Genomic DNA, 25,652 nt, shown 5'->3' on the forward strand with positions numbered 1-25,652 from the left:
TTATTGCTCTCTACAGGTACCTTAAAGGAGGCTGTAGAGAGGTGGGGATTGGTCTATTCTCCCACATGCCTGGTGACAGGATGAGGGGGAATGGGCTGAAGTTGCACCAGGGGAGTTTTAGGTTGGATCTTAGGAAGAACTTCTTTACTGAGAGGGTTGTGAGGCATTCAAATGGGCTGCCCAGGGAAGTGGTGGAGTCACCTTCCCTGGAGGTCTTTAAAAGACGTTTAGATGTTGAACTTAGTGATATGGTTTAGTGGAGGACCTGTTAATGTTAGGTCAGAGGTTGGACTCGATGATCTTGAGGTCTCTTCCAACCTAGACAATTCTGTGATTCTGTGATTCTGCAAAGGACCTGGAGGTCCTGGTGGAAACCAAATTGAATGTGAGCCAGTTGTGTACCCTATCAGCAAAGGAAGCTGATGGTATTCTGAGCTACTCAGGAATGTCACCAGCAGGGAGGGATGTGGCCCTTTCTCTCAGCACTGGTGAGGCCACACCTGAAGTGCTGGGTCCAGGTCTAAACTCCTCAGTACAAGAGAGACCTGGACATACTGGACAGAGTCCAGCGAAGGGCTGCAAAGATGATGAAGGTCCTGGAACATCTCTTCTAAGAGGAGAGGCTGAGAGAACCATGACTATTTAGCCTGAAGAAGAAGAGGCTCATGGGGGATCTGATCAATGTATATAAATACCTGAAGGGAGGGTGTGAAGGGTACAGAGCTAGGCTCTTTTCCATGGTGCCCCATGACAGGACAAGAGGCAGTGGGGACAGACTGAAACACAGGAGGTTCCCTCTGAACATCAGGAAGCACTTCTGTGCTGGGCAGGTGACCAAGCACTGTCACAGGTTGCCTAGAGATATACCGCAAAGCCTCCATCATTGGAGATCTTCAAAAGCCGTCTAGATGTGGTCCTGGGCAAGTGGCTCTTGGTGGCCTTCCTTGAGAAGGTTTTTTTTTTCTTTTACTAGATGACCTCCAGAGGTCACTGCCAACCTCAAGCATTGTGGGATTCCATGAAGGTGTCTGTTGTGCATGATTAGGGCCTGTGTATGGTATAGCCAGGCAACTTAGGGATACTTGGGATAGATACTTAGTCTTTTTTTTATGATCAGCACAATTTAGGCAGCTTACATTCCAGGCACATAAGCAAAATCATAAAGCATACTGTGAGCTCACAGCCGTGATCTGTCATGAATTCCCAACAGAAAAAGAAGGATGACTGATGAAACTATTTGAAGTCAGCCCTTTCATTGGCTCACCTGTTCTGGCAGTGTCCTTTCACTGGAGGCAGAGTGATTTTCTTGTTACGAGGGGAATTGCTGTGAGACCTCAAGAGGTGTGCTTCCAGATAGCATGCTGTCTCGAGACAGCTTTTTTAGTCAACTGGTAGAGTGACATAATCAAAAGATTATGCAGTAACAGCAAGACTGTTGATGCATGTGCACTGCCACTACTTACTTTATTCTTTTGATAAACGATTGAGCAGCACAGGCCTATGGGGACAGTGTGTATGTGTAGCAGGATGCCCAGGTCTGGTGGTGTAGATTGAGGACAGTTTGTGAGATTGCACATCCACTGTTACATGCTGCTTTTTGCAGGTGTGGCTGTAGCTCCTCTTCTCCCAGTGGTAAAATAGAGTATTTTCTTCCCACAATCTTGTAAGGATTAATTAGTTGATATTTAGAAAAAGTTTCAAAGATGAAAGTTTATAGGACAGTTAAATCTAAGACATGAGGGAGAACAATCTATTTGTGTTTTTATCTGTGTAATCTCATTGAAGTCAGAGAGCCAAATTCCTTTTCTAATCTAGGAAGTGAAATCCTGGGAAGTGAGAAACCTCTGCAGCCTGCACTTGAAAATTTGATTTAAAATCTATCTGACCATAATTTCTGAACCGTGGCAGGATGAATTAAATCAAAGTAAGGCAGCTGAATATGTGACTTCATTTTCTGTTCTGAGTACTCAGCAGCTCTCACTGAAGTCAAGAGGAAATGTGCAAAGTTCTCTTTTTTCTTTTTCTTTTTTTTTTTAATCAGGTCACTTAAACAGCTGCTTCAAGTATGGATTTAAGAAGCTAGCTTTAGTTATCTTGGCTTCTCAGAATATTAAAAAATTTAAGAAGGGCTTTCATTATATAGGGAAGTCATAATGTGCCTTCTGTGAAGACTTCATCCATAAATAAACTCTTGTAAGCAGGACTTAATATTAATATCAAATGAATAGAGTCTGCAGCTACAGCAGGTGTTTTAAAGGCAGTGAGTGGCACCAAGCAGCTAAAAAATTACAGGCATAATTCAAAGTTCAGTGAAGTCAATGGAAGAAAAAGGTGTATCTCTTTATTAAGTTCTATATTTCAGCCAGAGCTTTGCAAGTGCATATATGCCTTGAATAATTTTTAAATGGATTATCTAACAACAACATTGAAGTACTTTTTAATTCTTGAAATATGATTCTGAAAAGTTGGATTTATAAATAAAATATAGATGAAAAGAGGATTTCATTAAAATGATTAAATTGCTTGGTGATGTAGGGCTTGACTGTGGTATCTATGCAAGGCTCGTGCAAATAACAGGAATCCCAGGGGTGGGACCCTGATGCCGCAAGAGGCATTTTGTCTTAAATGTTCATCAGCAGGAATCCCACAGAGGCAGGAGATGTCTGTACAATGCTCGGGGCTTTTGTGACTGCAGAAGTAATGCACACCATGGTGCATACACAGTGGGGATTGCACAGGGAATGCTACATGGTGGTTTCTCAGCCCTTGTAGAGGCGGTCCGGAGAGGAGAGCCCTGCGCGTCTGGCTGCCAGGCCCCTCCATTAACCTCCAGATTGGTTCATTGCAGCTGTGCTGAAATGTATTCCATACACCAACTGTCAGCCTAATGTAACTTGAAATGGGCTGCTGTAATAAACCATTATCAAAGCACTTGAGGAGAATGTGAGCCTTGACCTTATCTGGATAATTATCTAATAGAGTGCACAGAGTGATCCCATTAATTGGTGTTGTCATCATCCTTTGCAGCCATGCAAGGAGCTTGGGCAGCTATCCATTCCTGGTTTGTCCTCGTCACATCAACATCTCTCTTACACTTCTTTACCTTTTGCTTTGGGTATGAATCCTCTAGAATTATTACATGAGCTTTTGGGAAGAGCATTTAAACATTGTGTTATTTAAATTGTTTGATAATTTGACTCCATTCAGGTCTTGCTGATTACTGAATTTTAGACTACTTTGTGTGGGAAATCCCTGAACACTGTAACAAGCTTAAGTGGTGGTCATCAGACTGTCAAAATGCCTGTCCACTTGGTCAAGACAAGTTTTATACCCCTTCAAGACCCACTATCAGCAGTGCGAGGCAAGAGATTCAGCTATTCCAGGACACGAAATCACACATTTTGCTTACAAAAGCAAATATTTTTGGCAATGCATTGATTAGCAGGGTTCAGCAGTACATCTATCAAAATTTGTTTTCTCTGGTTAGGTGAATGAGAGCCAAGAAAAGGACACAAACAATTTCTCATTGAGTAATTTGATTTAGCAGCTTTGAGCAACTTTTTTTTTTTTTTTTTTTTTTTTTCCTAACATGCAAAAAGGCATTTTATGCAGGAGGATCTATATGTGCAGATTAAGTCATTCTTAGCTCTGTTTTGTCTCTCTGCTGTTTTCCCTTTGCAAATTCACCTAGTGGGAAAGACACACTCCATCTTAAGTAGCAAAACACATTCACAGTCCCGCTGTGGGAACTCACATCTTCTGGGCTATAAAAAATCTCTGCCAGTGTTCATGTTTTGGTCATTGTAATATATTGAACTATAATTAAGGTAGAAAATAATTGAAACTTGATCACAAATGAAGTTTATTATCTCTGAAAGTATATCCCATAATCTGCATTGCCACAATATTTCTTTCAAAAAACACTCTCTACATACATGCTGTTTTCTGACAATATACTGGGCAATTTTTTTACAATCATAGTAATGAAATAATACTATTTTATTTTTTACCTTATCAAGGAGCCCTGTTCTAGCTTGTACTCTTGGATTTTTGGCCTTATATGCCTCTTATATTCAGGTGCCCAAAGAAAACTTCCCATTAAAGATGTTCTTTTTTTGTAATGCCCTAAGCAATTTTTTCATAACCAATCTATTATAAAAATACTACAGTCATTTCCTTGTGCTGGCAGATTTATGTCAATTGAAGTTACTTTTAGTTGGTTACTATATTTTCCTAATGAATAATTTAATTCACTATATTAATATCCTGAAATATTAGCTGTTTTTCACTTGCACCTAGTGAGAGAGAGATTTCAGCTGTGAATAGCAACTCATATTTCAGACCGAGAATGAAAACTGAATGTGCTGCAAATTTTCAGAAATTTTTGTTGGTGACAAAGGCCTTTGTTTTTTTTTCCCACATGCATGCAAGTGAAAATACAATGCAAAGATTGTCAGTCTTTCAGCAAACTAAAATTTTAAAATAAAGCAAACAAGCCCATTGTGCTGAAGCTGTGAAAATAAACTAACTGTATGTGTGAGCACTGATATAGGTCAGTTCAGCTCCTCTCCATATTCATTGTGACAGATATTGAAATAGCTGGAGGCGGAGTGGTTACTGATACACTATACTGTATTTAGACTTTTAGAAGCTACGGCGTCGAAAACAAGACCATTTGGAGCACTTAAAAGGATGTTGGTGATACAGAGGCTGAATTTCATCCTGAGAAAAGAGATAATGATTCTTATGGATCTTGGTGTTGAGACATTGTGGACAATGCAGTAGCAGATGCTTATATGAATTTCTTTTTGTTACTGTTGTTAGAACAATTTCTCTGTTGCCCAGTTCTCCACGCTTCCCTACTTAATGGGGTAGGTAAGGATAAATACATAAAAAGTGATTGGATACTGAGATATTGCTGTAGCAGAGGTCATTTAGCCCCACATAAACCATATTTCTATACTTAGAAGTTATATTTGGTAGATAATGAAATACGGACATTGCCATGCTAGGGATTGGCAAACAGAGCCTTTCCCCTTCAGAGGAGTTTCCCAGCCTGAGAAGCGTGGCGAGTACAAGCAAGTTGCATGAGGCTGCTTGTTTGGAGTAGGGAGAAGGAACTGAATGGAGATGAACACAGAGAGGGAGAAAGGCTAGACAATGAAAAGATAAAAGCATTGCGGGATACCTCATTTGGGAGGACACCTTTGTGTGGGGTACATGGAAGGAACAAGGAGGGAGTCAGGGCAGGTCTAGTCTGGCTACAAATGCACTTAACCACTTGGTTTGTTTGTTTGTTTTTCATGCATTTTTTTTCCAGGAGAAAAAGGGGTTGTGGTGGGGGGAGTTGTAAGAACTGTAGTTACTGCTACTAGACTGCATTTTTCTCTGATGGAGAATATTCATTTTTTAACGCAGCACTTACACAGGAATAAATTAATGTAAGAAAAGGACTCAATTCTTTAGTACAGGCCACTATTTTAGGAGTATTAAATAATATATGCCATTACCAGCAGAACTGGGATATTCTCAGAACTGCTTCTTGCATGGAGATGAACACTGAAGCTTAGAAACAGATACACGGACCCCTGAAACCAGGGCAATTCTTTCGACTAAACATTGAGTCCTATACCTGGGCAGACAAATTTTGCACTGCTGTAGATTTGTATCTCCTTGATAAGTAATCCAGTGGGGTTGAAAGGCTGTTCAGGTGTGTTGTAAATAAAGGGCATGTAGCAAGACCTTTCAGTTCATGCTTGTAGTTAAAGGTGAGAAAAGGGTAGATTTCACGATGACTAATTAAGTTTGGAGTTGCACTATGCCTGCAACTTAATAGCAGTTACAAGCAGTAAAGATGGGTTATGAATTGTATAATTTATTAATATAATTTTAAAGGACCGCATTCTTGGCTGTAACTCTTTCTTTATGACTATTTTGTCTAAAAGATGCTTTCAGTTTTGCTGAAGTGAGGAAAAATATTTTGTATGTGCTGTCATGTAACTCAAATAGCCAAACAAATTTGGGTTGCAGCTTTACTAAGGTGTGTATTTCATCATCATGCCCTGGCATAGACAGCTGTACTAATGGAAACTGAAGCTTTATGTGCAAGGCCAATTTTGTGGTGCACAGAGTGCTGTACCCTGAAAGTAGAATCAAATACGTTTTTCTTGTACCCATTATTAGAAACACTGCTTTAATCTTGCAGGTATTATAATCTTCATTAGCATTCTGTTACAAAATAAAACCAAGATTTAATTTTGACATTGACTTGACTTTCAGATAACTCATTTTTAGCAGCAAGTAGGTAAAATTTTTAAATGCACTTGAATAAATTTGGTATTCTGTGCTAAGTCTTATTAGAGGATTAAACTATAAGCATTATACATTTATTTTTATAAAGTTATTTTTATCAAGTTATTATTAATTGACAAAAGAAAAAAAGTAGATAAACTCAAACTACAAGAAAACGCCACTATTCAGAAGCTTCCAACCAGGAAATTATTTGTCTACTTGAATATTTTAAAAAAAAAAAAAAAAAAAAAGGAACATACTTCAACTATTTGGGTCATTGCTTTCCATAATGTGAAGATTTTTAGTTTGAAGAGGTAAGGTGTTGTACTTCATTCCTCTTTCTTTTTATTTTCTTCTTTGTCAAGATAGTGGAGTTCACACTTCTGATCCTGGTTTATTTTCCAAAGGGCAAAAATCTGGCTATGTGCAACAGGCAAATGAAGGGGCTGTTGAAGAATAAACCAGCAAAAGCACAGCACAGTGATTTAAAGATTAAACCATTGTTTTCCATATGCATCCGTGTGTATCCAAAGCTCACTGGATGCTTCATGGCAGTATTCTTTTCACTGTATGGAGTTGCAGAAGCTGTCATTTATTACCTTTTATGCTACTATGATAAAAATAACCTTCATTCCATATCTCATCTCATGTCTACTCACAGTGGTCAATGTACTGTCCTGGGAGGACAAAAAAGAAATAGTTTCCCTTCTGAAAAAAAAAAAGAAGTATGACCTGACTAGCCACAGATAGCTCAGGATAAATAAACAGAGAAGTACAGGACAGAAAATTGTAGTGACCAAGTGACAAGAACACAACTGGAAGGCTCTGTGCTTGCTGGCAGGAGGCAAGACAGGGGAAGCAGTACTGGAGCTGAAAAAGCAAATTGTAACATAGAAAAAAAGACTGGGAAGGAAACTGATTTAGCAGGAAAGGGAAACAACTTCAGATTCTTCAACATGCATTGGAGCATTTATGTGCACATGTCCTGTGAAGGAGAGTCTGATTGCTTTCTTCTCATACTACTGGATGCCATACCCAGTTGAATATTTTGTGGAGGGAGCAGCAAGCACCTCTTGCCAAACACCTGGTGTAGGTATGGGTATGGAAAATTGGGGCTGATCGGTGAGATAATTGTAACCTTGTTTAAAATTGATATAAAATTATAATAACTATTATAAATAATAACTTGCTATTGATTGCCACGTAGTTATTTTCCATTCAAAGTATATGGTTTATCCCTTTTTCTCTTTAGTCACACTTTCTTTTCTGTTCAAGCTTTAAATACTGTTAACAGGCTATATAAATCTATTGAGTTAGAAGATACTGTGTGCAACAATTTGTTTTAATTACAAAATATCACATGTTCTATTTAACGGTGTGTTTAATGAATGGCTATTTAATTAAGAGCTTTAAATCAGGTAATCAGTTTGCAGCACTGGGCAAAAAATAATCGGTTTATAACATGCAGTTGTACAATCAAAAGGAGCAATAGGTAAACCTTTTGCTGTTATTGTTTATTGGCTAATTAAATAATCTGGGCTCTAGGGTACATATAAAACAGGGAATACATGGTAGGTAGGAAGGATGCCAGAGGAGGGTACTCAACAGTGCTTGATGAAGCCATGAAAATGTTGGTAGAAGCTTGTCATGCAACTCACTGCGTACGCTATACCACATTTTGCTAAGTAAGAAAACAAAATGTCTTATACCCTTACCTATCTCTGGCAAATACAATACAACTCTAATAATGAGACATCCAAAATATTTATTATTGACTATGATATTAAAGAACATGTTAGTTAATATTTCCTTTTTGTGACAGTATTCAAATATTTTTTTTTTTCTGTTTTGCTTTCTGTTTCTAGTCCTACTACATCTTCACTGATTCCTGGTTGAATGAAGTGGATTACACATTTCAGTGAGAAAGCTTCTCTTTACATCAATGCCTGTTGTTATTGTGCCCCTCTAGCACACAAGTAACTCTTATTCTTAGGTTGAGATACCCCCTCTGTGTTAGGAGAAGGAAAAAAGGCTTTTCTATTTGCTTAGTCCTTCTACTCACTTGTATTTATCTATCTTCAACAATCTTTATGTGGAGCCTTCAGTTGTCATCCATTCAGATTTTGATAGAAGAGACTTGAAGGATAAAGGGATCCATTCTGATAACCCAGGATGCATTTTGTGGGCATGAGATTTCAAGCATAAATCATGGTATCCATCTCAAAAGCTGTGGCTGCTCAGTTGAGTCATTTTAAGAAGTCAGTCAATCTAAAAATATGAAGTGATGCGTAATCCATTACAATTCTGGGAAGTGACTCTTATATTTTATTTCCTTTATTGTTAAAAGCTTACATCTTATTTCTCAACTTGTTTTGCTTTTCCTTCAGCTAGGCCAAATAAGCTGTCTGTCAACTAAAGAGCTTTTCCTTCTCATGTACACCCTATTTATACTCCGAAGCCAAAACACTTATTAATATTTCTTAAAAGAAATCATTTAAAGTGGGGTAATTCTTAAAGGATACGACTCGATAAAATGCTCCAGAAATGCTAGTGGTTTGTAAAAAGCATTCAAGTTCAGATGAGACACCAAACCACGCGTGGTCCTAAATTGAATATGAGGAGGTTTTATGGATTTGGCTATTAGCTTTACCTTTTAGGCTTTTAGATTCCATAAAGCAAACTGAAATGTGGCATACACCACATGCATACGCATCGTGTTTTTTTTTTCTCCTGTTTAGGTGATGGCAAGTACAGCTTTTGCAATTAAACTTCAAGAACAAATTTCATAGAATCATAGAATTATGGAAATGTTTGAGTTGGAAAAAGATCACCCAGTTCCAACCCCCTGCCGTGGGCAGGGACACCTCCCACCAGACCAGGCTGCCCAAAGCCCCATCCAGCCTGTCCTTGAACACCTCCAGGGATGGGGCATCCACAGCTTCTCTGGGCAGCTTGTGCCAGTGCCTCACCATCCCACTGTCCATGTCAATGACAAAGATGTTAAACAGTGCTGGTCCCAATACTGACCCATGAGGAACACCACTCATTGTTGACCTCCACCCAGACACTGAGCTGTTGACTGCAAAAATCTGAGTGCGACCTTCCAGCCAATGCCTTACCTGCCAAGTGGTCCGTCCATCAAATCCATGTCTCCAATTTCGAGACAATAATTTCTCTTCTTCCCCATCGTAAAATAGTGAGGTTATCACAGTGAGGATACATGTGTCCAAGACTTATTCAACACGTGATACATTATAATAACATTACATATTTTAAAGTTGATTTATTTTTTTGCTGTGCTCCTCCATGGTGTAAGGGTTTTTTATTTTTTTTTCAGTTCTAGGAACAACTTCAAAGCATATTTCTTTATATCAGCCTAGCAATGTCTGCACAAAATACTGCATTTTTACAGTATGCTGAGTGAAGAGATTGTTTTTCAACTTTCATAGAAGTTTTGGATTTGATTTTGTGTCTTGTCTTTCTGCTCAGATTGCAATTTAAATTTTAACACATTCAGTGACTACTTGAGTGAATAATAAAAATGGGAAGAAGTGAAGAGGAATTGAAGTCGTGGGTTTAGGTGAATATTGTGGTTTAACCTGGCAGGCGGGTCAGCATCACCCAGACACTCACTCATTTCCCCCAGGTTGGATGGGGAGAGAATCAGAAAAGTGCAAGAGCTCATGGACTGAGATAAGGACAGTTTACAAGGTAAGGCAAGAGCCACATGTGCAAACAAAGCAAAACAAGAAATTTGCTGCTTCCATCAGCAGGCAGGTGTTCAGCTACTTCCAGGACAGCAGGGCTCATAGTGTGTAATGGTTCCATGGGAAGACAAATGCCATCACTCTGAATGTCCACCTCTTTCTCCTCCTTTCCCCCAGCTGAGCACAACTCCTTTGGCTTATTTTTTCCTTTTCTAGCCTGTTCGTCTTTTGACAGGTCTGGAGAGTTTGCCTTCTCACAGCAGTCAAGTGACATCTTGAGGCCACACAACCCATATGTGTGTGGCTACAGAAGATACAGGGCTATAGCCTTGTCCTGGATGTTCTTCCTTTCCTCCAGCTGCATCCCAGTTCTCCTGCTGTGACAGCAAAACCTTTGAGAAAGGGACCCTCAGTTATGTCTGGAAAGGCCCTGGCACTAAAATGTCTCTTTATGGATTTTTTACCCTTACTCTGCACAATGTAATGCCAATACAATATCACCGTTTGAGGCAGTATGGCCTTTGGTGTCTGTGATTAGTACACACACCACTACTTCTATGCTGTCATACTTTTTGTCCAAATTGGCTCAACATGCCCACTGATAAAGCATGCAATGCCAATTGGAAGCATCAGCATCATTAACAATATTATGTTAATTTTCTATCTTCAACTGTGAAAATAATAACCAAACAAACCTATCATTTTGAACTGCCCAAAGGAATCTGTCCCAACGTTATTCACCTTCAGAATTCAAAGTGACATGAAATATATTTGACATAAAGAAAAGTCAGTCAGGCTGAGATTAGGGTAGGACTCCAGAGATTAGTGCAGAGTTGGTACGCCTGTGTCATAAGTTTTCCTGTAATGACCCATCTAAGGTGGAGAACAACACTATTAGGGCAATAGAATGTATGAAATAAAAGAAAACTAAAAATCACCAGGTAACCAGGGAGTGCATTTTATTTTAATTTTTAAATTTATCTTCAAATAAATTGTGAAAAAATAGTTGTGAGTTGTGAAAAAATAGAGTATGACAGTACAAAAATAATTGGATGAAAACACTTTGAAAGTCTAAAAAAAAATTGAAGACCACTTTTAGGGAACCACTATAAAAATGAGATGATTTGCTTCGTATGAAGATTCAAATATATTCTGAAAGTAATTTTTTAGCTATCTTTATAAAAAAAGTGTGACTGAAGCTGTTATTCCATTGTGAATGTCAGTATTGCTAACTCACGTGTAGCACAGTGTAAAGCAAATGATGCATGAGGTACATAAGGAAATTATGTGCCCCCTCCCCTCTCCTTTTTTCTTTTTCTTTCAGATGGATTAGTTTATTCATAATGTTTTTGGTGTGCAGTGAGCTGTTAACCATAGTACCATTCAGGCTGGAAAAGACCTCTAAGATCATATAGTCCAACCCTTAATCTAGTACTGAAGTCCACCGCTATACCATGCTCCTAAGTTCTACATCTACCTTGAAGACCTCCAGGGATGGTGACTCAACCACTTCCCTGGGCAGCCTATTCCAATGCCATGCGACCCCTTCAGTAAAGACCTTTTTCCTAATATTCAACATAAACCTCCCTCATGCAGCTTGAGGCCATTTCCCCTCGTCACTAGGTGCTTGGGAGAAAAGCCCAGTCCCCACCTTGCTACAGTTTCCTTTAAGGTAATTGTAAAGTACAAAAATGTCTCTCCTGATTCCTCTTTTCTCTCAAGCTAAATAACCCCATTTCCCTCAGCTGCTCCTCATAAGACCTGTTCTCTAGACCTTTCACCAGCCTTGTTGCCCTTCTTTGGACACACTCCAGGGCCTTGATTCAGCATCGTAGTTATCACCGCTTCACCCATTCTTGTGAGGAAAAAAAAAAAAAGACGGGGTTTTATGCTATGTGAAGGAGGAAAATTTAGAAGTATGTGCTTGTGAAGATAATGCACAGAACATCCTTGCAGTTTCTTCCTACTTTCCTAAGACCTCAGTCTTTACTTTCATTCATAACTTGGAGGCAAAACAACGTGAAAAACATTTAGAGTGGGGAATGGTCATTTGCCAGGGCTCTGGTATCTAGAGCTGACCTTCTCAAACAGTTCTGTGTCTGTAGATTGCCAACCAGAGGGTCTGAAGAGGTTTTAAAATCAAAAAAGAGAGCAAGATCGAGGTATAAATATTAAATTAACCTGCATGGCGATTTTTTTTGGCATGGCACATCTACGGTAGTTTTCACAAGCACTTAATTTCTTCTAGCATGATTGATCCGATAAATACAGAGAAGCTGTACTTTTGTATTTGTTTTTGAGAGAGATAAATTAATTTTTGAGGTCAGGCCATGAGAAGGATAGAAGATGGGAAGAAAGAAGGGCTTCGCATTCTTCAGTGGATTTTGCCTTCAGAGTACATTATCTCGTGACATTGTTGGCCTGAATATTGTTTTTATTGTGATAAATTCTTTTTATTTATTTCATATATCTGGATTTCAAGTAACAAAGATTTATTTGGAAGAGAGAAGGATGTGGGTTTTAATTTGCCATCCTTTTCCACCAAGACCAAGTCTGAAACATGTACTACTGGGTAATGTAATACTCTGAAGGCTTTTTTCATTTCTCCAACCAGCAGAGTTTCTGATTGTCTATTAAAAAAAAAATAGTTCATAAAATACATTTAAAATGGACTGCACGGCAGTGCCATTTTGGTTGAATGCTGTTGCAAAACCTGTACTATGTAAGACTATTACACTGCTAAAGCCATGTAACTTTCTTTTCAAAATTAAATGTTTTTTCTCCAAACAGCCTGACAGGTTCTGTGTCACACCCTCACAGTACTAGTCTTTGTCCCAGCCATTTTGAAAATAATAAATGTATCGTGCCATATTTTTTTTTCATATGGTTTAATGAAGTTTAAAACATAGCCTGCTACTTTGCTTCATTGCCTTTATTTATTTTTATTTTTTTAAACTCTCACTTAGTTTCATTCCAAATTCCTTCTCATTGAAAGACTGAAAGTGTTAATGGTTTCATGTAACTTAGGGGGATGTGTAAGTGTATCTAACCATGGCATCTAACTGTTGAACTATGCAGACACATGACTGGCAGTAGTAAAACTGCCTGAAGCACTGAAACGATGCCCTTGTATGTTCATCTCCTAGTACTTATAGTAGGTATTGGCACCATGGGCATTTTGTGTTTCCAGAGTAAAGAATTGTTTTGGATAACAGAACAAAAATTGAATTCTATACAGAAACAGTTTAGTCCTTACTGCTCTCATATTGAAGTGGCTTTCCATAAAGTACTATATACTGTGTCTGTATTTTCACATATTTAAATACAAGTATATAAAATAATGATAGAATCAAAAGGAATTGTCATTGTTTAGGCACGTACTTCAAAATTTCTTCTGTGTATCTTCTATATTCATTTGAATTATGCTCCAAGCTGATACACAATTCTTGTTATTGTTACTTTTATCTTCACATAATTTTAAAATGTTATATTCTGGTATTTTCATTAGCCCAGTAATGCATCTCTAATCTGTTTCAGGGTTCGATAAAAACTTATTTTTTAATATATAGGGGTGGTCTAGACTTAAAGAACTTTTTCCACATTTCAAAAGTGTTGTATTGTTTCCCAGGAAAACAAACAAAAACCAACAGTATATTTTAATTTATAGTCAGATAAAAAATACTTATATATTTTATTTAAATCTACTTTTGCATGCATATATATATATATAAATATATATATATACATATAAGGCCATAATACTGTCAGGTATTAAATAGAGCTCCTTACTTACACCTAATTGCTCAATATGGCTAGCATCTACTTTGTGAATTTAATTGAATTTAATTTAATTAAAAATCTCTTCATGTTAAGAAAAATATGACGTGCCTCACATATGGCACACTACTTCCTATTTTTTTTTTTGTTTTTCTCCTGGATATTTGACTTAAGTAATTCAAATGTCTTTGTTGTAGAAGAAATTATGAAGGTATATGGGGTTTCTGCCTCCAGTGAAGTAGCAGCAGGTGACAAAACATTTAGGCTTATAAGCAAGATTCTTTGAATCTTTTATGCCACAGACATTTTTTTCTGTAATTAGGTACTCAGTAATATGCTAGGGGTTTCTTTGTTTTGTGCAAAATACTGAATTGAAAAACTACCTGGCATTTTTAAGTGTAATATAATTTATTAGATTTGTGAAGCAGCTGTCCTAATTAAAAAAGAGTATTGCATTGTAACTAGTCTTCCATGTGAATGTTATACTATTTTAAATTTAAAAGAAGGAATAGAATACTTGCCTTTAACTTAGGATGCAGGAAAATAATTAGAGGAACTCTAATAGAAAAAGTAAAAGCTGTGAGAGGCAGGGCAAAAAGACTGGAAAAGGCAGAATAACAAAAATAGCTTCTAAATGTTAGGTTGCAGAGAGTTGGAAAAAGCAAAACAAGCAAACACATTCTGCAGCTAGCCTTGTGTTCTGCTTTAAGTGCTGCCTACTGCTTTACCCAGCTTTTTGATGCATTAAGAGTAACAACTACCATGATGGGACAGAAAGGCCAGAAAATGCCTCACCCTTTCTGAATGACTTAGATTTAGTCATTCATGTTTTTCTCTATTACTACACAGTCCTTTGTGTCAGATCCCTAAGACGTTTCAAAGCCAACGATGGACTCCCCCAAATGAGAGTTGTGTGTGAATTGGTGAAGAGTTTAAGGAATAATCCTGACATCTAAGACATCATTTGTAAGTCTTAGTCTTGTTCAGTGAAAGACTGCTTATGAGGCAAGGCAACAAGCCCTCCCCCCTGAGCTTTTGGTTGTGATTTCCTGAAGTAGCACTAATAGCTAATATCCCACATGTTATGGGAGCTGGTGAAAGAGCTTTGCTAGGCTCTATGCTCTCCTTACTGACTGCTTTCAATTATGTTCCCACAGGCTCAGTAATTTTTTTTAGGCTTATGAAGTAGTGTGAATTAATCTCCATACTGACTTTATTCCAGTACTTAGTGCTGTACAGCTGGCAAAAGATTTTTCTTTTAACTGAACCTTTCCTTGTTTTCTCATTGTCTTCATTAACGTGAAGAAGCAGAAACATAGATATGATTATCAATTATGACCATCACATATTTACATCTGCTTAAGATTCAAGGTGGCTGAGAAGGCAGTTTGTTTTATTCTGAATGAGAAAAAAAAATCTTTTTCATAAAAAACACACAACTTTTTAATGGTTATAAGTCTTGCTGTATTACTACAGCTAGAAAGCTGAATCACCTACAGCTACAGGTAGTACAATGTACTGTAAATCCTAAGCAGGATTAATCCAAAAGTCAAGTATTTTAAAGATGTTTCAAGAGGCATGAGTTAAGGAAGATTATAGCCATTCTTTTTTGGAAATTTATACAGCCAGCAGAAGTACTTGTTAGGAGGCTTTGCTTTCTTTCTCTAGTAAGACATTCTGGGAAATGTGTTGCTGCCTTTCCTCGCCCACTCCCAGGTGATATTTTTAACATAGGTCAGTCCAAGCTCTTATGTGGATCAACATGCAACTTTGCATCTTCCAGTTTATAAAGATAACATGGTGTCAAGTATCTAAGTAAGTATTTAGACCAGTCCCATTAGTTATTGTAGGTCGTTTCCACTAGTGTTTGCCATCATCATCTTGAATCGGTAACAGCTACAAACATTTCACCACAAGTGCAGCTTCTCTAAAAGCCTGGATGCAGATTTTGACTTTAACACTCCCAGGCAAGGTGTAAAGGCTGACAGACAGCTCAGCATGGGTCAGGTCACATGCAGAAGCTCTTGCAAGATGTTGCCAAAAACAGAAAGGAGGCAACGAATTTATATCCCTGCATGGGAAGAGGCGACATGACCAAAATCTCTTGAAATTTGTGGAGTGGGTGAAGGAAGTAGAGTGGAGGAGTACCCTGTGCGCAGAAAAATTCTCATCCACTACGTCAATGTTACTCAGGGCTGGCGGGGCAAGTAGAGGTGGGGTGAAGGATATTTTATGCAGCGATGCGTGTTGCCTATACACAATTTCTGCACCTTTCAGACACAGAAGAGGTGCAGTGGGGCTGCTGCCCTGCCCATGTCATGGGCACCTTTGTCTGCCCAAAGGCTGCTGCTCCCCAGGGAGGGCTGACAACAGCGCTGCAGGCCCAGGCTGAGCCAAAATGGAGGCACTGGGCCTGTGGGCGCTGAGGCCATACAGTGTTGCAGCGGGCAGCGCTGTGTCTGGCTGGCAGGCCACCCTGCATTGGGGTGGTTGCGTGTAGGGGAGGGTCTAAAGGTTTTGAGGCACTGATTGCCCTGTGCTACATTTTGAAGTGTAAAGAGGTGGATAGGAAGCAAGTTAGACTGAAAGCGATGTATAGCTCTTGCTGCTGCTATTCATGCTTACCACGCTGTGAGCTACTTGCAACATAGGCTCCGACAGCATAAACAGAAAGGGCTGTAGGTGTTTTTTCACTCCAAAATATTTTTAAGTTCATTTTAGGGGCAGGAAAAGAGATAGCACAGAAGTAGAAAGAAGGGTGTGCTTGCAGATGGTTGCTGGTATTTTTGTTTTGTTTCTTGGGGGAACTGGGCCTGGCCTGAAGAGAGAGGTGAGATGGGTGAAAGGGAAGGAAAAGGTAATGAAAGAGATATTGAGAGAGGAGAATGATGGACCTGCAGAGTGAAGTTGGTGGTGTGGGAAGGATATTATCTAAATATAGCACCTGTAAGTAAGTTATTAGAGTGAAAGTATGATTGACTAGAGGATGTTTGGAAAAGTTTAAGTCTTTTAGTCACTGGCCAAATTGCTTGCTTTCTCTTGAGCATACATAACAGGTTTGTTTTTGTTTTTGTTTTTTTTTTTTTGTTTGCTTTTTGTTTTTTCTGTAAATAATTTTTAAATAGTAGTATTTGAGGCCTTGAATATCTGCTATTAAATTATGTGAGTATAGTTCCATATCTTCCTGTCCCACTAAGACATTATATCCTTAATAAAACTTGTGAACCAGGTGCACTTTGTGTTTTTCAGAGGAAATAACACCTCTGCCTCTCTCTGATCAAAAGCCTGAACTAAAATCCCAGTAGCCAAGCAGTCGTGGTTTTCCCAAATAATTCTCTGAAATCGATTTATTTTGTACCTGATAGGATTGCTCACAAAGGTTAATGAGTCTGTCACCCCCAAGGGAACGGTGGGTTCAGTCATTAATGAGTGCTTTTCTCTCTTTTCTGTTGGTATCAATGGCATAAATAGCTTTCTGAACCTTGGATTCACTCCCTGCTTTTTACCTGTTCTCCTTTTCTTCCTTAGCCTCCATGACTCCTTCTGATCAGGTTAACTTATTTTCATTTGTAGCAATCATTCATCAATTTGTTCTGAGAACTTGCACAACCAATATAGAAATCCATTAAATTTGTATAACAGATTAATCTCAACTAATAATTACTCATTAATCTTGCTGGAAATACACATTTTCTTCAGCCCATTGCCAAGCCACAAGCATGGGGAAAAAAATATGAAGTATTTAATCTGTTTTGTAAAGTTTGTTAATGACAAATTCTGGATGACAGATTGGAAAATTAGGTCCTCTGTGTTGGGGTGCATTCAGTTTTAAAAAGTGATTAACTATATGCCAAGCTGTCAAAGAAATTTTGCATGAAAAAAGAGAAGTTGTTAACATTATGTCTGTGCCCAATGATTTCATAATGTACGTTTTAAATATACATGGGGAAAAAGAAAAAGAAAAAAAAAAAAAGCAGTATGTGGACATTTTCAAAAAGTAGAGTATTGAAGCTATCAAAAGAGAAGCCTGAAATGGCTTTTTTACTCCCTCACACCCTCCTCCTGTTTTTTCCCTCATCTTTGACCTTAAAAACACTTCCATTTTCCCTCTAAAATTTTAGTTACATCTGCTTGGTAATTGAACTGAACACAGAATTTGGCTTTCCTGTAGAGCTCCTACTTATTCTTGCTTTCCTACCAAGCTGCAGCTGCATCCTGGAAGGCTCTGTTTTCCAGAGCAGCAGGATTTACTGATACAGGTAGGCCAGAGTTTAGGACGATTTTGAATTCCCATGCTTGCTTAGTAATTCGACCTGTTTTAGGACTATTTGCTTAAAGTATTATTTCTGCAGAGCTGGTAAAGTTTCTGACTAAAGGTCAAATTGATTTCTCAGCTTCTCACTGCTGTACTTACTTCTGCTGCTTCTGCATGCTGCTATGTCTACGTCTTCACTTCTGATTGATTTTCTTAATTTAAAAATTGACACACAAAGTATTTTCTAATTAAAAGCATGTTTGTCAGTACTGTCCACCTCCATCATGGATTTCCGTTACGTTTTTGATTACTAGCTCCTGATCCGTATACGCTGAGGTTTACTTGAAAACCAAAATCTTTGTTCTCCATACAGAATTTCACCTTTGTTCTCGTCTCTTACATTGTACCATGTTCTTTGGCAAAAGGCATACCTTCATTTTCAAGATCCTTTTGGAGGCAAATAGCAGGCTCATGCCACCAGGCAAGTAGAATAGGTTTATATTCAGAAAGAAAAGGAAGATAACCTGTTGTGAGCAGCAAGTCTTTATTCCTGGTCAGAGATGAATTCCCAGATAAAAGGATGTATTTCTTCTTTGCCTTGTGACACAAAGTCAGACTTTAAAAGCTTTCTGCTTGTTTGGAGTGACTGAGAGACTGAAGAAGTGACTTTGTGCAAGACTGTTATGACACATGAAGCTACAGTGTGCTTGTTCTGCAGACTCAAAATGCCCCCTTGGCTCTTGAACTCATTTTCGTTTGATAGAAAGCCCATCACAACGTTTGACTATTACAAAGCTTCAGCATCACAGGTGTTGAACTATACCTGCTGTTTGTATACATCAAACAAGGAGTAGTAAGTGGAATTAGGTTACAGACATTGTTTTGTGTTGTGGTGATAAATTATTTGCCACTGATCATCACACTAGCCATGCAGTACACCACTGTAATAATACATTTTCACGTTCCATTTGTTAGTTCTAATATTGATTTTTTTTCAATATACCCTCTTTTTTCCCCCATAGAACTTATTTTACTATTACATAAAGTAACTTCGAAGTTTCCTTTATTTGAAGAATAACTTTTAACTTAAAAAAAAAAAAAAATAGTCCTGTATTTAATGGCTAAATAGCACATATCACCCAGTCCTCTAAGATTTTAACAGTGAAGCATATCCTCTCATTAATTTGGTTTTCCATGGCTCCATATTGCTACTGTGACAAATCTGTTGTTGAGGTGAGATGTATTATGAATGCACTTGTGAAAGAAGCACCTGTCTTTTATTTCCTGTGATTGTGCAAAATACTGGTCTCCTGGAACAGCACTTCTAACAAGGGGGCATCCTCTGCTAGTGTGTAAGATCATTCATTGTGGGTACTCCTGCACCCCTTCTTTGTCAATTGTTCAGCATAATACTGCTAGTCAGGGGAAAAGAAAGCCTTTCATTGTTTGTGATGTGATGTTTCTTTTTCCATTCTAGTATTTTGAGCTAGCAGTATGTGTCAGAAAGATATGAAATGAGGCCTTGAACTCTGAATCAGCACGGATAATTAGATTTTGGTTGATAAGAAAACCTTTACTAGCACCTTTTTGATGTGAAACTAAAGTGAACAGGTAGTTTTCTTATGCCAGTGCTTGGTATTCAGCATTGCTGGGTGGATTTTTTTGATGCAGTCAACAGGCTACCGAGTCATTCTTGGAGACTTAACCAGCAGTCGTGCCTGCTGGTATGCCGTTTTTCTTCTTTTTTAACTATGAGAGGAAATATTGTTGACAAATTTCAAACTACAAACTGGTCCTATTTGTGCTTATAGTAACACAACACAATTCTGTGAATTGTAGAAATGGAATGTGTGTGTGTGTGCAAGAGAAATCCAATGATATATGATTTCTCATTATAATAAATGTTGTATGTTCTACTGGTGCCTTAGCAGATTGCACAAATTTGATTGCATATCCTTACCTTTAAAACCATATGCATGAAATACAATTAAACTGTATAGCCATGAGAAATCCAGAAAGATCGTATGAAATTTTAGTTGTAAATCTTGTTTTTCAAACATTTTCTGAACAGCATATCCAGAAAACCTTTTTCTGTAACTTGCAGAAATCACCACTATCCCAGTTAGTCGGGGTTTGAGAACAGCACTTCCATAAGCGCTAGCTCTCCATAGTAACTCTGATTGCCACCCATCTGTTACAACTGGAGTCAGACTGAGTTTTACTTCTGGGTACCAGCAAGTCATGGATGTGCCCAACCCTTTTCAAATTGTCTTGTTTTCTATTGGCTTGCTTCAATGTGGCTCCTATTCTGCAAAGTTTTTGTTGTCTGTGAAAGAACTTTCAGGAATGCTTAGCTGTTACAAAATGGTAGAGAATTTCTAGTTTTAGCAGAATATGTTCTAGTGCTTAGACATTTTCTCTTCTTTCTTAAAATCAGTGAAGTGATTGTTCCCACAGACAGTGTAACAGGGTAAGTTTTAAAGACTGCTTGCCCTATAGTATCTTTTTAAAATAATTCTGCTATTCATTAGTTTTGCAGTACATAAAGAGTGGAAGTTGGTGGAAATAAATGTTGTATATTACTTTCTATTCAGACCATGAAAAAGGCTTTCTTCTTTTTTAACGGAAGAACAAAATTCCCTATGTATACTGTTTGACTGAGCAGAGTATGCAATGCAATAGATATCGTAGGGGTCCACAGAGTCACCATACACAGTACAACACAACAACCTTGTTTGTTTTTGTTAACCTCAAATCAAAACATACATTTCAATAAAGCACCAGAAAAAATGGGACATAGGTCTGAGTCTTTGGAAAGCATCTGAAGTTTTGCAGTAATTGCAGTGTTGTTTCATGATAGCTTTAATGTCACAAAACAGAAAATGGTAGTAGAGAGAGAGGAGTGATTCTGGAGTAGTCTCTGCCTACATATGCATAGACTGTCAAGCAGAAGAACAGCTAAATGTGCCCTAGAAAGGATTTAGTAGACAGGAAACAACAACAACAAAAAAGAACAGAACTCCATATGAAATTAGTTCAGTAAATATTTATGTGGTTTTAAGTGTAGTAATCTTATTTCTGCTTTGCACAGCAATTTTTTGCATGTATGCATCCTCTTGGCTTACTAGACACATAAAGGAAAAAGCGCAAGCTAACCTTTAACTCTGGCCTTAGTATTGCTCCCTTGAAATGTTTACAGATTTAACTCTTCTTAAAAAATGTAGATTTGAATGTTGTTGGTTTCCATTCAAATTATAAAGAATGCATCTGGCTGCTACACTCTAGATGTCTGGAGATGTTGGAACTTATTCCTAAAGAATCAGTGTGAAGAAGATGGGCACGTGCATTTATGTTGATTTAAAATGAGTGTCAGTGAAGTGAATGTCAGTGTAATGATTTAGAAAGAACCATTCTTATGCTGCATAAGCAAGAGAAAAATCCTGCACACATATCTAAGCTCCAATCTCAGTATACCAACTTAAGGGCAGTGAGTATTAGTAGAAAGCCTAAAATACATTATAGAATTTCCTGCTATTTCTCCTTGTCCAAACTCTCAAAGTTTGCACATCTTCAGTCACACATCTTGAAGTCAAACATCAACAAAGCACTTAAGGATCCGACCAAATTAAACGAATTATTGTGATCCAGAAAAAAGTATGTTTTCTAACAACGTGAAGGGCTTATATAGATTTAGAATAAAAATTGCTTTCTTCCACTTTCATCAATCAGTTTTATATGAGATAGGATCCGGTTACATCAAGATTGCAATCTGTGCAAATTTCAGATATTTAACAGCCCTCTCATGATTCAGTGCCAATCCATTTTTACTCAAAATCATTGACCTCTGCAACAAGAGTGAGATCCCTCTGTATTTGATAGTCATAATAAATTTCTCTAATAAATATACTGCTAGATTGCATGCTCTGTGTACTGCTGCAATAGATGCAATGACTTTCCAGTGCCCGTTGCATTCTTTTTCCAGCAGAGCTTTTCTGAGACAGTGATGCATATTAGCACATTGAAATGAAACAGGATGGCCATTCACAATGTTTCAATGAAACAGAACGTGCTCAGACTGCTGCATAATTAATTACCCCTTGGAGATATTATTTCATGTGGAGTAGATTTTCTTCTATTAAATTGCCATTTATTTGTGACCTTTAATTTATCATAAACAATCTCCTTTCTACATCCTAGGCAGCAACAGAGAACAACAATAAATTGTTCCATTGTTCTCCTTAAGTGACACTTACAGCTTGGCAGAGTTACAAGGAAGCCAGTATGTTTGCAATTTGGGAGCTAAAATAAAGGGCTTTACAAGGTATTTTCCATCCATTGCCCCCAGCAACATTTTACATCCTCGGAATTTTAGAAATACAGTTAATTGTCGTGATTTCTCTTTCCAAAAGTTTCTGGGAGAAACAGCTGGTGGCATCCTGTTCCGTTAGTGCATTGGCCTCCTTGGGTGTTTAAAAGAAGTTCTTAATGCTAAGCCCAGGTGCCCGTCTGAGCCTGCTTAGTCACTTTCCTTTCTTCCCTCTGACCCCTTTTTGGGGGGCTTGGGGAACCCCTGTGCTCACCCCTGCCCCAGGGAGGGTGGATTTATCTGAGGGAAGGCTGGTAGAAACAGAGTCAGCGCTGGTTGTTTATTTTCTTCAGACCCTGAAATGTCGCTCTTCCTTCTCAAATGCATACCCGGTGTGCAATAGAATGAGGCAGAACTGACCTCAGCTCCACTGTGACATTTAAAGAGAAGACTACTGAAATGCACACTGAAATTTTATGACTCCCAGTCGCTAATGGTACAAGTTGTTGATTGATAGATGATGGTAGGCACTTGACCATCATGTTTCAGAAAAGGGGACTACTTTTCTACTTTGTAAGTAGAAAGTAGCTATTTCTTGAAAATCTGGATTTATTTTTTTCTTTATTTTTTAATTATTTTTTAAGGCTAAAATGCAAGTAGTCTAATCCGTCAGCCTTTTAGCTAAACATTGCCAGCAAATAATGAAGAGTATGTACTGTGATTTTATTTTATTTTTTAAGTAAAATGAGTACATTTACTTTCATTAAAAGCATCATTAAGAGAAGTGCTCATTTTGGAGTCTAAGCTGATGCAGTTTTATTCAGATGAAATATTTGAATATGAAGCTCGTATTTCTGTGAAAGAAAGGGAAGGCTGTTTTTCGTGAAAGAACCTTGTATACAAAATAATCAAATAGCTGTTATCCTCCAGCATTCAGATTGCGTAGATGTCGGCCAACTGAGATGTGCAGCGCGAAGAAGGCACTTGAGCAGGAAATCCTTGGGAGCAAGCTAAGCCTTTTCGACTTGAGCAGAATAATTGAATCGCTTACCCGCTCGCACCTCTCTCTCCAAAGACCCATAATAAGCTTTCCCAACCGCGACCGCATCCCCAGCGATCTGTCGGGAGTTTGTGGGAATCCGTCAACCATTTCTCTTGTGCCTTGGTGCCTTCTTCAGCATCTCCTGCTGCCGGGCGAGGCAGTGCAGGCCTGCAGGGATGGGTGTGAAGGGTCCTGCATGGGCAGCTGTCTCTGGGCTTGGGGCCGAGGGCAGGATGGAAGGGAGAGGCAGGTGGCCCTCGCCTTGTAGCCTCGTCTGTTGGGGTTGTGTGTGCTCATGAGGGTGTGGGCACGAGCGATGGCGAGTGCTGCTGGCTAAGTGTACAGTTAGTTGAGGGAAAATGTAGGTGATATAATTCAGTTGAATTTTATGAATTTACGATATGATTGTATGATTTATGACTCATGTGTACTTTATGAACTACGCTACGAATCAGTGATTTGAGAGAAAAGATTCATGGCTGCATGTGGCGAACTCCACCAAGTTGAAAAGCTGCAGCAAGCGCCCTGAACACGGCGTTTCACACGATGGGGACCACCCAGCCAAACCACCCAGCTTGTGGTGAACTCAGCTCCAGGCTGTGCCGCCTCGAGGGCCCGGAGGGGGCGAGCAGCACAAGGGGCACGCCGCCATTACGGGGCACGCCGCCATGATGGGGCGGGGGGCTGCCCGCAGAGGGACGGTGGGCGTGGCTCAGCGGAGCGATGGGCGTGGCTCGGCGCTGTGATGGGCGTGGCTAAGCGGGCTGGAGGGCGGGGCTCAGCGGGGTGATGAAACGCTGCCTGCACGGCGCGGCGGGGGCACGCGCGCTGTTGCCATGGCGACCTTTGTGCCTGGTTGCGCTCGGCCCAGCCGGCGGGGCGGGCGGGCGCCTCGCTGCTCCTGCTGCTCCTGCTGCTGCCGCTGCTGCCGCTGCTGCCGCTGCTGCCGCTGCTGCCCCGGGCATGCCCGGCCGTGCCCTCGCCGCGGTTCCGAGCTGGCGGCGGCGCCGTGCCCTGCAGGGTTGAAGCCGCTGCGGGCGGGCGGGCGCCGCAGGTAAGGGGCTGGGGGCGGCTTCCGGCCGGGGGGAGGCGGCGGTGGCGGGGCGGAGGGGGCGCGGGGCGTCCATTTTGGAGCCCGCTGGGGCTGGGGCTGTGGCTGTGCCGCGCTCGCCCTGCCTGTCCCGGCCGGGGGACGCTGCCAAGTTGGGCGCTCTGGACCTGTTGCTGTGCGCTTCTAGCCAATAAAAGCTGCTCAATAAACAGCGATGTGTCCAACGAGATTGATATCTCCTTCTTCTTTCTTGTCAGACTGTAATATTAAGTGGGAGTGAGTTGCGTTCCTCGTAGTTCTGTGTAACCTCGAAGTCCTGAGCGAGCTTTCCAGGCAGACCGAAGCGTAGAGGGGTCGGCTGACTCGAAACTCATTACAGAAGATTAATGAAAGCGATGCGTGGTTATGACCTGCTCAGCTCACCTGGTGCTGCTGAAGTCCCAGGGCGATGTGGCTGCCTGCTCCAGGAGCTAACTAATTTAATTTCACGTTCAAGTCAGTTGCGTGAAACACTTCAAGCAGCCTTTTCTGACACGGGTCTGCGTGTAAAGTAACAGGGCACTTACTGGCCTCACCTTCTGGCCGAGTTCAAGAAAAATACCTGAAATGCTTGAGAGAAAAACGAATCCCCCTGTGCCTAATACTTACTACAAAAAAAAGTGCACATAGCAATAGATTGGTTCTAGGTATTGACTCGAGATACTGCAAAAGTATGTTGTGGATTAATACTGTTAATTAGGGGAGTGTGATTTTTGGCTTAAATGAATAAGCATGGACCTTCCAAAAGCTCTGAATCAAACATACATTTTTAATTCTCTTTTGGTATTGCTGTGGGGGTTAGATATTGTTAGAAACAAAAAGCTTTCTAGATTAAACTAGCCTTATTGCTCAGTCTTAAGGTAAGGACTGGTTTCTGCTCTGCTCTCTCCCTGCCCTTCCCCTCTTTTTTTTTCTTTTTTTAATAGTATATTCTGGAGCATATTTTAATCCCTACAAGATGAGGGAATAATTTTATCTCAAAGAAGTTTGGTGAAACTAAATCAGCGTTTGACAGGCATTCAGTAGTGTAAATGCTTTGCCCAGTTGTTCCAAGCTAGTTCCGAGTTCAGGTTGCATACAGCTTTCTGTACATGAGAAGCGTCCCATTCTCCTCTCCCTTGCTCTGAAACGCAAAGTGTGGAGACCCCAGTCTGGTGGGATATGGGGTGGGCACTGAGGCGAAC

The 25,652-nt window shown here is 39.6% G+C and overlaps 1 protein-coding gene across 7 annotated transcripts in view; it reads left to right on the plus strand.

Moving 5' to 3' along the window:
• CTNND2 (catenin delta 2) overlaps window positions 1-25,652 on the plus strand; it is a 641,797-nt gene that overhangs the window by 197,250 nt on the left and 418,895 nt on the right. The window contains exon 1 of one of the 7 annotated variants that reach the window (XM_032182077.1): window positions 24,350-24,432. The exons of the other annotated variants lie outside the window; for them this stretch is intronic. The gene's annotated coding sequence lies outside the window, so the exon portion shown is untranslated. Of the gene's footprint in view, window positions 1-24,349; window positions 24,433-25,652 lie in introns of those variants that run through there. 7 annotated transcript variants of the gene reach the window in all.

This window comes from Aythya fuligula, chromosome 2 (assembly GCF_009819795.1).
Source record: "Aythya fuligula isolate bAytFul2 chromosome 2, bAytFul2.pri, whole genome shotgun sequence".
Lineage (NCBI taxonomy): Eukaryota > Metazoa > Chordata > Aves > Anseriformes > Anatidae > Aythya > Aythya fuligula.